Source organism: Erpetoichthys calabaricus, chromosome 1, assembly GCF_900747795.2.
Source record: "Erpetoichthys calabaricus chromosome 1, fErpCal1.3, whole genome shotgun sequence".
Classification (NCBI taxonomy): Eukaryota; Metazoa; Chordata; class Cladistia; order Polypteriformes; family Polypteridae; genus Erpetoichthys; species Erpetoichthys calabaricus.
The window spans coordinates 209,682,103-209,698,426 of NC_041394.2; positions in this window are offsets into that span (position 1 = coordinate 209,682,103).

Genomic DNA, 16,324 nt, shown 5'->3' on the forward strand with positions numbered 1-16,324 from the left:
GGAATCTGCATGAAAGGACCCAGTAAAGCTGACAGACGAGGAATGAGGCGTGCCTAGGTCCCAGCCACACAAGGAGCCCAGAGTGGAAGAAAAAGGAACAACGAAGAGACGCTGACAGGGAGTCAACAATTTGACACAACTTCTGCCGGGGAACAGAGTGCATCCATGAACAATTAAGTGTTGGGGTAACACAGTGCCCAAACTGGACTCTGCACCACTAAAGGTTGTATCCTCCAATTCTTGTTTTTACGGACTTTTAGAGTGTGGACTGTGTATTTTCCTTTTATAAAAAAGGAAATTAATTCCTGATATGTTTAGGTTCTGTTATGTTCATTTATCTTTTTAATGTACCTTATATTGTCTTGTACAATAGAACTTACTGTTGCCTTTTTCTGAAATTACTGTTGTGACTTTCATTGTCTGTTTACTCACCGCCCAATTTAAAGAAACCTGTGTGCTATTATTGGTAAATTTCAGGAGTTCCCAGTCTCTTAATAAAACTGGGTGGCGTAGTCGGATATTTTAATGGTGTCTAAGTTAGATTACCTATAAGTGTGACCAGACACCTGTGACAAATACATGAGTAAGTGAAAGACTAGTTGTCTTTAAATTCAGAAAAAAACAAGTCCTCCAAGTGGGACATAATTCTGGAAAGAGAAAAGCAGTACTGTCAACTCTGACTTCAAAAAGGCTGGGCTTTTTACTTTAGCTCTATCCTTCTGAAATGTACTGTCATTGCTGGCACTAATTTAATCTTTAGTCATCACATTTTCACAGCTTCTAAAATCTGCAAGCATATTGCAAAATTAGGTTGCTTTCCTGGTTTACAGAACCGTAAAAAGGTAGTGTATTTATTTCAAACCAGCAAACTTCATAATACTGTAATGCTTTACCATCACTCTGTTCAATTCATATATGTTATATGACACAAAGTACATCCGCAAGGGTTACATACTTCAACTAATAATTACAACGGTATGGCACTAATATAATTGCAGATAAGTTTAGAACTGATATTGAAATCATCCTCTTAGCATGCAAAGTACAATGTTAAGTTCCAACTTCATGCCAATACTATATCATGCAACAACAACATTTATTTATATAGCACATTTTCATACAAATAATGTAGCTCAAAGTGCTTTACATGATGAAGAAAGAGAAGAAAAAGACAAAATAAGAATTAAAATAAGAGAACACTAATTAACATTGAATAAAAGTAAGGTCCGATGGCCAGGGAGGACAGAAAGAACAAAAAAACTCTGGATGGCTGGAGAAAAAATAAAATCTACAGGGGTTCCAGGCCATGAGACCATCCAGCCCCCTCTAGGCATTCTACCTAACATAAATGACATCAGTCAGTCCTCATTGTATTCAGGGTTCTCATGGAAGAAGTTGATGATGGTCACATGGACTTCTGGTCTTTAATCCATCAATGTAGGGACATCATGGTGCTTTGATTAGGTGGTGGTCGCCACAGAAAACCGAAAAAAAAACAGAAGAGAGAATAGGGGTTAGTACGGATTTTGGAGCCACCATGAATAATAATGATAATTAATTGAATATACAGAGCATCAGGATTAAACTAAAATGAAGTTATGAGAAAGCCATGTTAAAGTAATGTGTTTTTAGCAGTGTTTTAAAGTGCTCTAATGTATTAGCCTGGTGAATTCCTATTGGCAAGCTATTCCAGATTTTAGGTGCATAACAGCAGAAGGCCACCTCACCACTTCTTTTAAGTTTAGCACTTGGAATTCTAAGGAGACACTCATTTGAAGATCTAAGGTTACGATTTGGAATATAAGGTGTCAGACATTCTGATATATAAGATGGAGCGAGATTATTTAAGGCTTTGTAAACTATAAGCAGAATTTTAAAGTCAATTCTGAATGACACAGGTAACCAGTGTAGTGACATCAAAACTGGAGAAATGTGCTCGGAGTTTCTTTTCCTAGTTAAGATTCAAGATGCATGCCTGATTAAAACTGGAAATGGCACATCCTTTAGAATATTGGGCCCACAATGCCTGGAATGCTGTGTCTCAGCCTAACACACTTGTCAGAGCTTGTGCTAAGATCGGTGATTATGCTTTTAATAATTGCAGCAATTATTTTAATTATTTTATGTTATTAGGTCATTTGCATTCTCCTTTACGTTTCAGCATCCTGCTCTGGCACTTGGTGTACCTTGGAATTGATGTGTTGTAACCAATGATAGATCTATTTTTAGACCTTTGCAATATTCTACTGCAGTTTCTACAGGTTGTCCGCATCATGATGTATTGCAGAGTGTCCATAGAGACTCAAGGGGTCCAGCTGACCAAACAAGTTGAAATCTGGGGCATAATGATTTGATGCTTTATAACTGTAGATACATGCACTTATTGTATCATCTTTTGTTTCAACATGATGTACTGTATGTAACTTAAATATACTGAATTTATAATTAGCATGTGTTACCTGTAAGGGGCATCTAAGACCCCAAACAACAGTCACAACTTTGCCAGATTCAAGTCACAGGCTCAAAATGAGTCTCTTACTGGGCATAATATATTTTCCACAAAGCAGAAACTTCAACAGTTTTACTTTGTTCCTTCCTTTACCTCCACCGCCTCCATCCTAGGTAAGCTTCATCATTCTCCACTCCCTGGGTGAGGTGGAGGACTTTTAATCTGAACCAGGGAGTACTTCCAGCATATCAGCACCATACCCAGGAAACACTTCAGGGTCAGGCAGAACCTCCAGCTAACAGTGGAGCCTCCTCCCAGCAGAACCTCCTAGTTTTACCTGTAGACCCCCACAGAGCTACCCTCCAGAACTACAACTCCCATGCAGTCCTGAGGGTGTCCAAACAGAAGCTAAGCCAGAGGGATGCTGCCAACCAGTGTACTGGGGGAACCCTTGGCCCTAGAATACAGTCTCCTTCTGTCCTTCCATCTTGTTAGAATCCCTACTGGGAGAATCATTAATAAGACTTCCTAGCTGGATAAAGGATCAGTGTTCACTCCACCTGGAATACCAACCTATTTCTGTCCTTCTTTACACATGTTAGACTGTGCACCTAGAACAAAAATTAAATCCAACTTATTAACTCTGGCTCTAGACTGCTTTAAGTCAATATTGACGCTTGTGTTAACTGGTCTAACGTTTAAGACATGTCTGCTTAGTGAAGCACTCTAAAGCTGGCGACTGTGGAGCAGAAGCTAAGCTTTAGGGGTGAAGAGAAAAGCAGCAGTCTCACTAAACTTTCCGGGTTGTCCAAAGAGTAGTGAATTTGGTTAAAATTATTGGTGAAAATACTTGAAGAGAATTAGGTAGATTAGATCCCCATTTAGCATTCTCTATTCAGGACTAAACAAGATTAGTTTTCTTAGATTGTTCTAGTAGGAGAAGTACTTTATTCCAAGGAGGTACTCATTTGCTCTTCTTTACAAGAGTTTCTGTGATGCACTGACATGTAGTGTGATACCAAAACTGCCTTCACTACTTTCTTTTCTCTATCCACTATTTCAGGTCTGTACAGCTTTTTAACAAAAAACTGAAAATGACTCAGTTTTGACTCACTTTTATCACCTTTCCTAATCTTACTGGAAAAAAATCAACAATTAGCTGCAAGAAAACGTGTTTTGTAAACTAATTTTTGTGGTTTACAATGCATTACATGTTAGGCCACACCAATTCAACTCCTCCATAAGTATGTGACTTTGCTATTGTGTTCGCAGCAGTGAAGTCAAGCTTTGCCCTTCTGATGATAACCCTTCTTGCCTAAAACAGAATGTGTCACAAGTGGCACATCATGCCTTTCTAATATAAACTTGTGGTAGTTTCATGTGTTTTTTTTTCTAGACATTGGTTGCTTATTTGTTAACTTAAATTTATCACCTTCTGTCTGCAGTTAATTTGCAGCTCCTTTTATTTAACAGAGTCCTAAATTAATTTTTTCTTCACTCTTCTAGTTTTGAACCATATCTGCCAAATGTTCTACTTTAAGTTGCAGTAGACTCCCAATCTTGATCCATTAAAAAAAAAATCTTCAAGATTGAAACAAAGGCTGCATTGTGGTTTGACGTTTTGCAGTATAATTCAATTCAATGCATAAATAGATGCTTCTTAGAATAAAATTTTAACTTCTAGTTTCACAAGAAAAGTGAGTTGGAAATCTCCATATGCTTTTAAATATATATACTATGAATGGCCATTCAGGAAAAAAAGATTGGTTCATAGATATATACATTGGTTCAGATACAGTATATACATTGGTTGGGTTACATTGATAGTAAATCTGACAAAACCACACACAAGCAGGTACACGCACACAACACACACACTCAAACTCACAAATCGTGGGTTGCACATACTACTGATTACGCGTATCTGTCAAAGGTGATTATATTTGAACGGATATATTCAAACTGATGTATACTGTATATCTGAACGGATGTATCTCAACCAATATATATATATCAGAACGGATCTATATATATCTCAACCAATTTATCTAAACCAATGTATATATCTGAATGGATGTATTCAAACCGATGTATATATCTCAACCAATGTATCCTAACCAATGTATATATCTGAACCGATATATATATCTGAACCAATGTATATATTTATGAAGCAATCTTTTTTTCCTGAACGGCCCCTCAAAATATACAGTATATACTGTATATATATATATATATATATATATATAGGTTTGTAATTTCAGTTAAAAACATTGAGTCTTCTTTATTTCAAGTTTTTTAACAGTTGGGAACGTAACAGAAGAAATCACCAAATAATGATTCTTGCGTTTATTATGCTCAGTCCTTTCTTCAATATACAATCAATCATACCAAACCAGAAATGGTTTTCATACCTGTTCAGCATCCTCTAGTAATTAACTAAACTAAAGAAGTTGCAACTTCTCCTGGGTGATGTCACTTAACTCTATGGTTGTCCTAAAGTCTTTTGAATGTCGGTCCTTTCCATTTTTTGCTCAGTGTTCTAAAGTACTTTTATTTTCTTTGTTATCTTGTTATGTTTTGGACAAGCATTCTGTGGTGGTGTACCAAATAATTGTGCTTTGAACAACAATCTTAATTTTATAGCTGATTCTTCCTGTATTTGAATCACCAGAAAGAAATGTAATAAACCTTACAAAAAGGATTCAAAATCTCAAATAACCAGAGGCAAATGTGGTAGATTACAGTATTTATCCATCACCCATGCATTTCCCATATCTACTTGATCTAATTCAGGGTTACACCTTTAATGTGTATTGACTGCTAATTTAAAAGAAGAGATATCTTAATATCTGTTTAATTATTAGAGATAGCAAATATCTACTGCAAAGTGGTTAGCGCTGCTATAGGATATGTGGGGTGCAGTTCGAGTCATGCATTGTTCTGTTTGTGTTATTGAAGTTTGTCATTTTTCACTTCAGACCCATTTGTCTGCAAACTTGAGGAGTTGTTTCAGTTTAAGAAGATCATATCCAACAGATTTTCCAAAGCAGTACATGGTTCCAAGGCTGTTCGTTTTGTGACGTTGAAATCTTTATTGCTTATTTTTTTCAGATGACAATGTCAGAGGATTTCACAATAATCTGATGCCAATCGAAGTAGCATCCCATAGTTTTTTATTAAGTGAAATAAAGTGAAAGGTGTGTGAACTGACATATCTTGCTACTCATTAGCAAAAGAATGACAGACATTATTTATTAGTTAAGTTCATGTTAACATTAGATAAGTATATGGGCCCTCCACAATTTAAATGCAAACACCACTGAAGCAGAGGTACTGCAAAGTTGTGCCTCTGAGATCAAGTCTCAGCTCTGTTACTGTTCTTGACGAATATATTCAAATATACAAAGGCTCAAAATCCTTGGCTATAGGCCATTTATCAACCACTGATGTCTTACTTTAACATATTGTTCACTATTGGATGAGCTTTACTCCTCAGCCCAATAAAGCCTTGGAGTTCTGATCATATGGCACTTTCTTACTGCTCCAGGTGCTCTAAATATTTACCTTATTACTTCAATCATTCTAGATATAAAGACAAAATACAGATAATTATAAGAAACTTGGTATTTATTAAAGAACAATAGTACTAGCAGAGTAGAACAGAAATGAAAATGTCTAGATATATGAAGTCATTAGAAAAAGTTTACAAAAAGTTAGAGATGTCAAAGATGAATGTCCCAGGATGGCTTTTTGATTCAGCAATTGGTGAAATGCATGAGTTACATCTTCTGATGTTAAGATGAAGTGGTCACATGTGTCTTTGTCTCTTCTGCTGATATCGCCATTTTGTTGTCGCTGTTTCTTCTTCTGATGTCACTCTTAGACAATATGTATTTTAAAATTCCACGTGGATTTCCAGAACATGTGATGTTACACACATTTGATTGGCTGGCTGTCCATATAATAAATGACTTTGCTCTGCCCTTCCTTTCCCAAGCTGTAAACCAGTTTGTTGATTCCTAGTCTTAGGGGTGGCACAGATGTTTTAAAAGTGAAGTACACATCAGGATGAGGAGATGCTTTGATGTTAATTACCTGTAAGTTGTAAGTTCATCCTGTCCATCTTGAGCAAAATATTTCTTTTAAGTAGATACAATTCAGGCAGATAAGGCACTTTGATAACTGTGCTTGTAAGATTAAGTTCAGTTTTATTTGTGTGGGCAAAAAATAAAATAAAATATAAATTTTCAAAATCCATGACACTCTTTACATTAAAAGGTAATTCAGTTAAATGTGTATTTGATTACTATTTTACTTACCCAGGTCAGATCAATCTATTTTTTCCTTCAGTTAACACAAAATGCAGCACCAACAAGCATCCGCACAAGAACCAAGATATATATAAATGGAAGGAAATAATTATCTTGTAACATTGCTTTGGTTACGACACCTTGGGGGATCACAGAAAGAAAAGTAAGGGTCTCCCAAGTTGATAGGTGTCTCCATACTGCCCACTATAGTGGACTTGTGTTCTGGGGTTGGCTGACCCTTTAATTGAAAGCCGTCTAAAAGCACAGCCCCCTAGAGTTCCCATTGTCATGCCCATCTTTGAAAGTTATCCTTGAGCTTCCCCAATTAGTATGCCCTGTTTCAGATTGATAAGGATTACAAGAAAGCCAATGAGAGGCAGAAGTTGAGTCCCTTACAGTTAACTTTTTATCATATTTTGATTTTCAAACAAGTCTTTCATATTTAAGGTTCAGACAAATATTAGTAAAAGCAGTGCAGTATATAAGGTTGTGGCTGACAATTTTCAACTTGTAGCTTTTCAGGTCTCTAAATCAGAATTAGATTGAGCACCATTTGTACAGACCCCTGGATGAGGCAAAGCTGCATGTCAATTTTTGGTTAATATTTAATTCTTTTTGAGCCTTTAACCTTAAATGCAAAAGCTTTAGATCACTTCCACAACTCATTCAAATACATTTTCTTTTTCATTTTCTTTTAAGTAACCAAAGCTTATCAATCACTGCTCTATTAGAGGATACTCTGCTTTAGTTTACTATTTATTTTTAAGGTTACCTCCATCTCCAGTAACAGTCTCCTAATCAGGTCTCTGCTCATAGCCGACTGAGCATTTCCAGCAGCATTACTAGATTGTTCCTTTGTACCGAATTATGTTCTCCTGTTAGTTACAGTCACAAGCAGTGAGGTTAATGGCCTGCAACAATGAGTTCTTTTTCCCTTTCACTTCATTCTGCTATGACCTCAATAGCTTATTGAACTCCCTTAATTACATATACATTTTTTCTAAACCTGTTCACAATGAAGCTACTGTTATTTTGTTTATTACTGGCAACAGTAACTTCATTTTCCTATATATGGTATATAAAATAAGTAAGGAAAAATTAGGAAACACTTATAAAACATAAAAAATGGAAGATGTCTGTCAGCTAACAAGGACCTAGCAAGGTCATTAAACAATTATGACTTTCCTATACTTTAAAAGTAGAGAATATCAGTTCTTTGGCCCCAACAGAAATTACATTATCTTGATTTCAAAATTTAGGTCAACATGTATTTATGTGCTGTATCTTTACAAGGATTTTTGCTTGAGCTGATGGTAACTGTAATTTCCATATTTAGTGAAAGTGATTGAGTACTGATTTTAGTTTTCGGAGTAGTCATTTAGAACTTTAGCTACATCTGCCCTTTCCAAGTAACTGACTAATTCTTCTGTGACAATATTATATGACCAGATAAAACTATTTGTAGTGGAGAGTCAGGTTAATGGATCATGCGTATTTGAAGTGTAGAAGAATTATGGGCAAGACTGATCATTTAAGCACTTTGAAAGCTACTGTATGTTGTTGGTGGCACCAGACAGCTTTTATAAGAATATAAATGATAAGACAGCAAACCTTTCTAGTTTTTTTTCACAACATTATCAAAGGTGAATGGAGAATGGGCCACTGCCCAGAAATCATAGCCAATAATCATCATACAGTAGGAAATACACCACTGATGAAATGGGTTGATGGAAGCAAGCACAACTTGTGGAGAAAAAAACTTCTTGATGTTATCCATGCTGGTAAGATGCAGCATACACATTAGCTTCCTTCTTGATAGGAAAAATAGAATAATTTTAATATCACAGGATCAGGTCGATCCTTTAATTGTAACACTATACCTGTTTGAGTCTAGCAGTCAGCATTCAGAGACTTGGTTTACTGGTATGCTTTGTAATAAAGGCACTGTATTGCACCTGACCTGGCACAGACTCACACGGAGGCACGTGTAAAAACACAAAAGACTTTTATTTTTCGTCAACCGTGGGGCACGTATTCCCCATAATCCACACATGCACAACACAGTCCAAAACAAGCACAATCCTCCAACACAACACTCCCTTCTGGCACTGGCGGCGGCACCACCACCACCACTCCTCCCATCAAGCTTCGTCCTCCTCCTCCCAACTCTGCCTGTTGAGTGGAGGTTGCTGGCTCCTTTTATGGCCCACCTGGAAGTGCTCCAGGTGCTTAATCACCTGTTTCCGGTTGTACTCCCGGGTGGGGTTGAAGATTCGTCCAGCTGGGCTCAGAGACCCATGCAGTGCCCCCTGGCAGCCACCCCAGATCCCAACAGGGCTGTGGAGAACTCCATCTCCCATGGAGCCCTGCGGGAAGCTGAGGCACCAACGTCAGCCAGGAAGGCTGCCACCAAGCGCCCCGGGAAAGGTATTGAGCAGCCCATGGTTGCTCCCCCGGAACATACATCGAAGGGGAGTCCCAGCCCGGCATGGGACCTGGCCATCCGCCACAGCTTTTAAAGGTATTATTCATTTAGAAAATATATTTTCTTTATATCATTTGCTTATTGTTTGCTTGTTTTCTAATGTATTGATTGTTACATTTACGTGGGGTATAATGATGGTCCTTTCATACAGATTTTGTTTAGCAGGTGGTGAAGTACAGTAAAGTCTTTCTTTAGGGGCAAAACCACTTGTCCACAGTAAAGGTCACAGCATAGAGAGATGCTAGATTGTTGACCAAAACTTTCAGGAACTAAACCAAAAGTTAAAGTTGTAATATTACATGTGTTACCAAAAGAATCTTTTAATAAACACCATTTTGTTTTTCTTTTTATTATTAGAACACAACATCTCTTGCAAATGTCTTTCCCTTGCTGTTCCAAAACTTGGACGATTGTTTAATGACACTGACCATCATATAAATCATTGCTGCCATGTCATGAGTCATCAAAACTAGCATCTAATCATTTCAGCGGTTCTCATAGTCCCAGAATGTCCTGCTAAAAATGAATCATGACCCCATGCTAAAACTTTACAGCAAAAAGATTATGTTATGTTTTGCCCATGGGTTATTCCCTGGCCTAAGTATAGTTTCCTTTTTTTTTAGTTTCTGAATTATTATTTGTCATGTTTGTTATTATGTAATTTTTGTTTGGAAGAAGATGAACACATAAAGATAGCCTTAAGTCTTATATCTTTCTATGATGTAGAGGTCAATAGTTTTTTCACCTAGAACATTTTACCTTGCATGCATTGTTATGAAAGAACAAAAAGGTAAGTATTGTGAAAGAAATCATTTTTGAAATGCTTTAACAATATAAGCTCTTAAGTTCCTGTTGTCCTTTTAGTGCTTCTAGTTAGTACTTTTCCATAGTGCAGCTGCTGTCCTTGAGTAACCATCAAATGCCTGTCATATAACTAAAGCCATAAGACTATATTAATAAATATGGGATGATTATATATGATTTCCATATGCTGATGTTGATGAAGCTTCTGTGTAATTGCAACATCTTATAAAATCCATCAACTAACAAAGAAAGTAAACATAGCTACGTTTTCTGCATAGATGAGGAAGATCTATGTGCTGTGCATTCTTGATCTGTCTTGGCTAATTAAAATATTTTAATACATTGCTGGAGTCTGAAGAACCTTTGTACACATACCTGAACCCTAAGAGTCTCCTGCCTGCTCATTTATGCCACCAGCTCCTCCACACATTGCTCATTTGGAGACAGAGGTAACCTCAATAAGTGTTCACTTCCTCCAACTCCATGAGCTGAGTAGAATCAAGCCACATTCGTTCTTAAGGAATTCCTTCTTGTCAGGAGACATTTAATCAGGTCCATTGATTTAAGCAGAGGTACAGATGTCATCAGTTCTGCTTTATTATCTCTGTCTCTCTCTCTCTCTCTATCTGCACTGCTTCTCAGGGTGGTTCCAATCCATCTGATATCCTCTCTTTTCCTGGTTCATGTGGTCCCAGCAGAATTTTTATAACAAAAACATCATTGGTTGGTTTTGGTGCAATCACAGTGGAAGTTCTGGAATGTGTTGTATGTGAGATTCAATTTCTTTGGAAGAAATTAACTATATATACATGTCCAAGATATCTATGAACATTTTGATGGATGGATGGATGTTGGGAACTATAGTCACATGGAGCAGCCCTGTTGGGTTTCATGGGTGCTGCCAGGGGGTGCTGAAGGGATTAACAGTCCCAATTTATGGGACTTCCTCCTAATCCAGAAGTGCTTCTAAGAGACAGTCTTATGACATTGGAAGTACTCCCAGGCCCTGGATAAAGGAAACAGCTCCACTTCTGTGCTGGCACTATGAACATCTAGTTTTCTAAACTATCAGAAGATTGATTGAGGATAAATGACTGTCTTGGAGAGACAATTCCGATGTTGTTTCAGGAACAGAAGAAAATGATGAAATTGGATCTACATCCACTGGTATAAGTATAACAGTTATTTCATTTGAACCTGTTTAGACACAAAAACAGTTTTGGTGTCTTACATGAATTTGATGCAATTTTAGCTACTGTGGAAGATGGCCCAGACACAGACAGGCAGACACATTCAAATCACCCACAACATGTTTATTATACATTGTGTACAAGAATAAAGTGCACCACAAACCCCTAAAGTCCCCAAAGTTCAGGCCAACTCTCAAATGCCTTTTCCTTCAGGCCGCCTCCTTGCCTCCTCCAAGACCTTGTCCTTCCTTCTCTCCCAACTCCAGCCCCTGAACGGAGGGAGGCGGCCCCTTTTATAATCACCCCAATGTGCTCCAGGTGCCTCCCGACAATCCTCCGCCAGCACTACCCAGTGTGGCGGAAGTGCCTGCTGCACACCCGGAAGCACTCCGGGTGTCCCGATCCTCTTCCCTCCAGCACTTCTGGGTGTGGTGGAAGTGTTGAAGTCCAGGGCTTCTTAGGCATTGGGGCGCTCCCTGGCGGTGACCACGGGCCCCTACAGGGTTGAGCTTCAAAGCTCTGTACCTGTGGTCCCCATAGCCACCAGGGTGGTTGCCCCCATGTGGTCTGGGGGAGGCGTAAGCCCTCCTCAGGTCCTCTGGGGCATCCTGGCCGGGTCACCCCCCCAGCCACCTGTGACACTACATATCTATCTATCTATCTATCTATCTATCTATCTATCTATCTATCTATCTATCTATCTATCTATCTATCTATCTATCTATAGTGAGTTAAGAGAACAAGTAATAGAGCAAGAGTCCTCATTAATAACATGAGAGACAACATGGTTGTTGGTAAATTACTGATTTTATCTTATTATTATAAGTGAGTATCTTATTACAGCATTGTGTACCAAGAGCTTGGCACATTAGATACAGCAGAATCCACATATCAAATGTTTGCCAAATATAGATTTTTATACAGTCTTGAATAGTATCCTAATTTTTCATATTTTACAGTCCAGTGTAAATTATTATTTTTTCTTTGTACAGTAAATATGAATATCTAAATTTACAAAGAACAAAATTTTACCAGGTGGCAAATTATTAAGTAGACAGAACAATACTGCATTCTGCAAATACAAAAATAGTATATCACACAGGCTGGTTTGTTGTTACCTTTTATTATCTACACATATAATCCTCAGCAGTTTTTTGAATATATTTATTTTCTCAATAAATTATTAGTGAATATATTTCATCACTGCCTTTGTGAGCTAATGTTTAATTTTTATACTCATGAATTATAATGAATATGCTAAAATGAAACTGTTTAGGAAAGTGAAAGAAAAAATGTTATGACCACAGCATAATGTAAAACCCATAATAAAAGAGTGTTTAATGATTTTTAATTGCTCCTCTATTTTTTAAAACATGCTGCTAAAAATGCAAATTGTATTATATTGTATCCATTCAGAAAATGAAAACATACTAAGAGTGCTTAGCTTTAGATATGCTTTATAAAATGAATGGAAATACTGAACTCAGCAACATGTTTATATGGAGGTAGCAAGTTCTTTATATGTATGTGGTTTTTCTGTTTTTCTTATACCATTCTACAGATGTGAATGTTAGATTAAGGAGTGATTCTAAACTGGCCCAGTTTACAGTAAGTGCGAATGTAGGTATGCGCATGAGTGGACCCTATGATGGACAGGTTCCTCATCTAGGGGTCATTCCCACTTCTTTTCATGTGCTGCCAGTATTGACTCAGACCTCCAGCAACCCCAAAGTGAAGACTGAAGAATTTATGTACTGCATGCATGAAGATGTTGTAGCAAATGCTTGGATGTAAGGGCACATATTGTTGAGAGTTTTGTGTCACTTGTTTGTCCAGGTATATTCTGGTTTCACCATGAAAATTAATTAGTAGACCAGTTATGGTTTTGTGCACTACAATGATTAGAGACTCCAGTGCTTCTTTACTGACATATTCTGTGACTACCGACCACTAGCTTTGCCTGTATGAGCTGTGGGTAAAAAATCATAAAGCACTGAACATGCCTAACTCCTTCATGATATAATTTATTACCTATATATAATCATCTCATTTTGCGTTTGTCGTCAGTGATAACTTAAATATCCCTTGGAGTTTTTTTTTCCTGCCAATTCTAAGATTTTGTTAAGTAGGAGGTCATAGCAAAAAGATGTCTCTAAACACACCTTTACTTCATGAATTGTTGCATTCCGTATGCGCTCTAAATAGTATTCCCAAATGACATACCCTGCTAGTCTTAACAATTAATTCTCTCTTCTCTCTTCTTTTCTTGTCAATTGAAAATGATAGCCTCTTTGTACTATGAGTTTCAGATCTACAAGCAATCATAATGCCCAAGACATTTGCCATTTTACATTTTTTCTTCTCTGCCCTCTTTCATTGTAATGTTTTGAAAAATACTTTACCGTCGCCAGTTCTATTTTTCAGTGTTTAGCTACTCCATGTGCTTTATACAGAAATGAAAAAATGTACATCAGCTGCAAAAGTAGTCATTGTGGTTACTCCTAAAACATTTCTGCTTGCTTCCAAGCAAAACTGTAAGGATCAGAATTTAAATCTGGTTCAGGGACTCATCCTCGTTCAGGATCGTGAGGAGGAAATTATGAATGATACAAATGCCCTTCAGAAACTCCCTCTGAAACAATATTTCAATGGGAAACAAACACACACTTACCTGCCCCCTTTGTAGGATCAGCAGCTGGCTTACTGCACAACATGCTTCTCACACTAGGTTTGGAACATTTAAAAGACCGAGCTAATGGCTCAGTCTCTGGTCCTCTCTCCCTCAGACTGCCTCCAAGCTGTTGAACCCACTTGATAAGGAGGATATTGTGCCCTTTGGACCAGGAGACGGGAGCTGAAGTACCACGTTTGACAGATGCTTCCTGTGTGCTTTTCTGCTGTTGACAGACCCCATCTGGATAAAGTCTTGTGTTTGTACCTGCCAGTTCAGCAATAAAGATATTATTCCTTGGAAGCCTGTTCACTTTTCTAGTCTCCTGTGCAATTTAGTGACCCAAACTTGACAAGCTGTAAAAGACTGGAGCAAGTAGACATTCATTATATCCATAGTGCCATTAAACAATATGAGACTGTACTACTTTCTGTAAAATATAGGGGGATGACATTCAGGGTTTGGGCAGCAATTTTTGACACTTGTCCATGGTTGATTTTAACTGGGAAACAAAGTATGCTTTTTCTTCGGATCTTTAAGGTTTTCTGAGGGCACTTTTCTTCTACTCCTCTAAAGTCTCAGCAGGTTGCAAAAGGGGAGAAACTTGTGGCCCCGAAGTTGATTCAGAAGTTAATTTAGAAATTGAACCTACTTTGACAAGTGAAACAGGAGAGGAGACTCCGTCCATAGATTTAAAGAAGCTATTCCAGAAGAACTCGGAACAAATATCTGAACCAGATGGAGTTGTGCCTTCAACCTCCTCTGGTAATAACAATGAGTCATCAGTTCATAGTGTGCTGAATGCTTCAGAGCCTGAGTATGTACAATTACAGAAGGGGGACACAAATTTAGACATACCTCATGTGATTTTGACAGATTAGAGTATGCCTTTTACTTTGAGACTCATAAAGGAATTGTAAATTTTGTAAAAGCCTTACTTTAAATAGGTTAAGCAGGATTGTTTAATTGTTTAAATAAAATTTGTTTTTCTTTGCAAGTAACTACTTTGACATGTTGTAAAGCATTTTGAGCTACATCCTTTTTATGGAAATGTGCTATAGAAATACTTGGTGGCATTGTTGTTGCTGTTTACTATCCACAGACAATATATATAAACTGAAAGGTTTAATAAAATATAAAAAGCAAATGATTACCGGTGTTGCTCACATCTTGGGACACAGTGTTGCTATTTCTGATATATGCCGTTAGAGAACTGCCACAGCCATCTACCGGTTTAGGTCACTTTTAATTACTTTTGGCAGGGTGCCCCGCGGTGTGTTGGATATTTTAAAAGAAGAGTGATCAGACAGTTAAACTGATTATTGCAAGTTTAAATTGTCTTTAAAAGAAAAAAATTCTAAATTGTCTTTGACAATGAGGGAACATCTGCAACTTGAGTAAGAAGCATAGAAATTTTCATATGATAGGAAGTGTAAGTTTTATGAAAGGGCACACAAGGGCAATCACATGCTTGCACTGGTTTCATCTGATCCTTAAGTTTCTGGCAAAATGGCAGGGTCAAGCCACAATCAAAAAGAGAATAAATCCTGAAAAACACAAATTTAGAATACCTGGACATCGCATGCCTGTTCTGATTCTACATGTCAATCTTTGATGGAATGGCATGACCCAGGGAAGACCCTTGTGACAGCCACTGCAGTTTCTGAAGAACCCGGAGCTGCTATGGGAGATGATTTGACGGAAACTTGGAAAGTGAGTTAATTTCTCTAATAAAACGTAAAAAGAATGTCTTTTCATTCTGTACCTGGGCAGACTAAATTCTCAGAGAATAGGATAGTCACGGAACCTGGTGTTAAAGTCCAAATGTGGTTTTATAGAATGCCCAAAACTAATCTGAAAAAGTAAGAGTGAATGGTGTAGTCCTATTGTTTTTATTCCAAAACCAGATAAAGGTTTTATGTATTTGAATACAGTTTTAAAATTTAATGCATACCTGATACTTTATATATTGTATTGATGCGATTTTGGAAAAGCTTGGTCAAGTGTTTTATAACTGTACCTTTCACTTGACTAAACAATACTGGCAGGTTCCTCTCAAAGGACTCTAGACGTAAAAAAACTGCATTTGCCACTCCAGATGGTTTGTTCAAATTTATTAGACTTTCATCAGGACTTCTTTTGGCACCTCTTACATTTCAGCGAATAACAGATCGCATATTATGCCCACATCCAGAATATTTAGGCATATGTCTAGATGATGTTGTCATTTTCAGTAACACCTGGGAAACACACTTGAAAATTCCACCAGGCGTTCCTCAATAGCTTAAGGGAGGCTGGTTTTCCTGCTAAACTAAATAAATGTAAATTAGGTATGTTGCAAGCTGACTACCTTGGTTATTCAATGGTTAAGGAGCTAATCAAACCACAAATGAAAAGTGTTTGGTGAGGTAC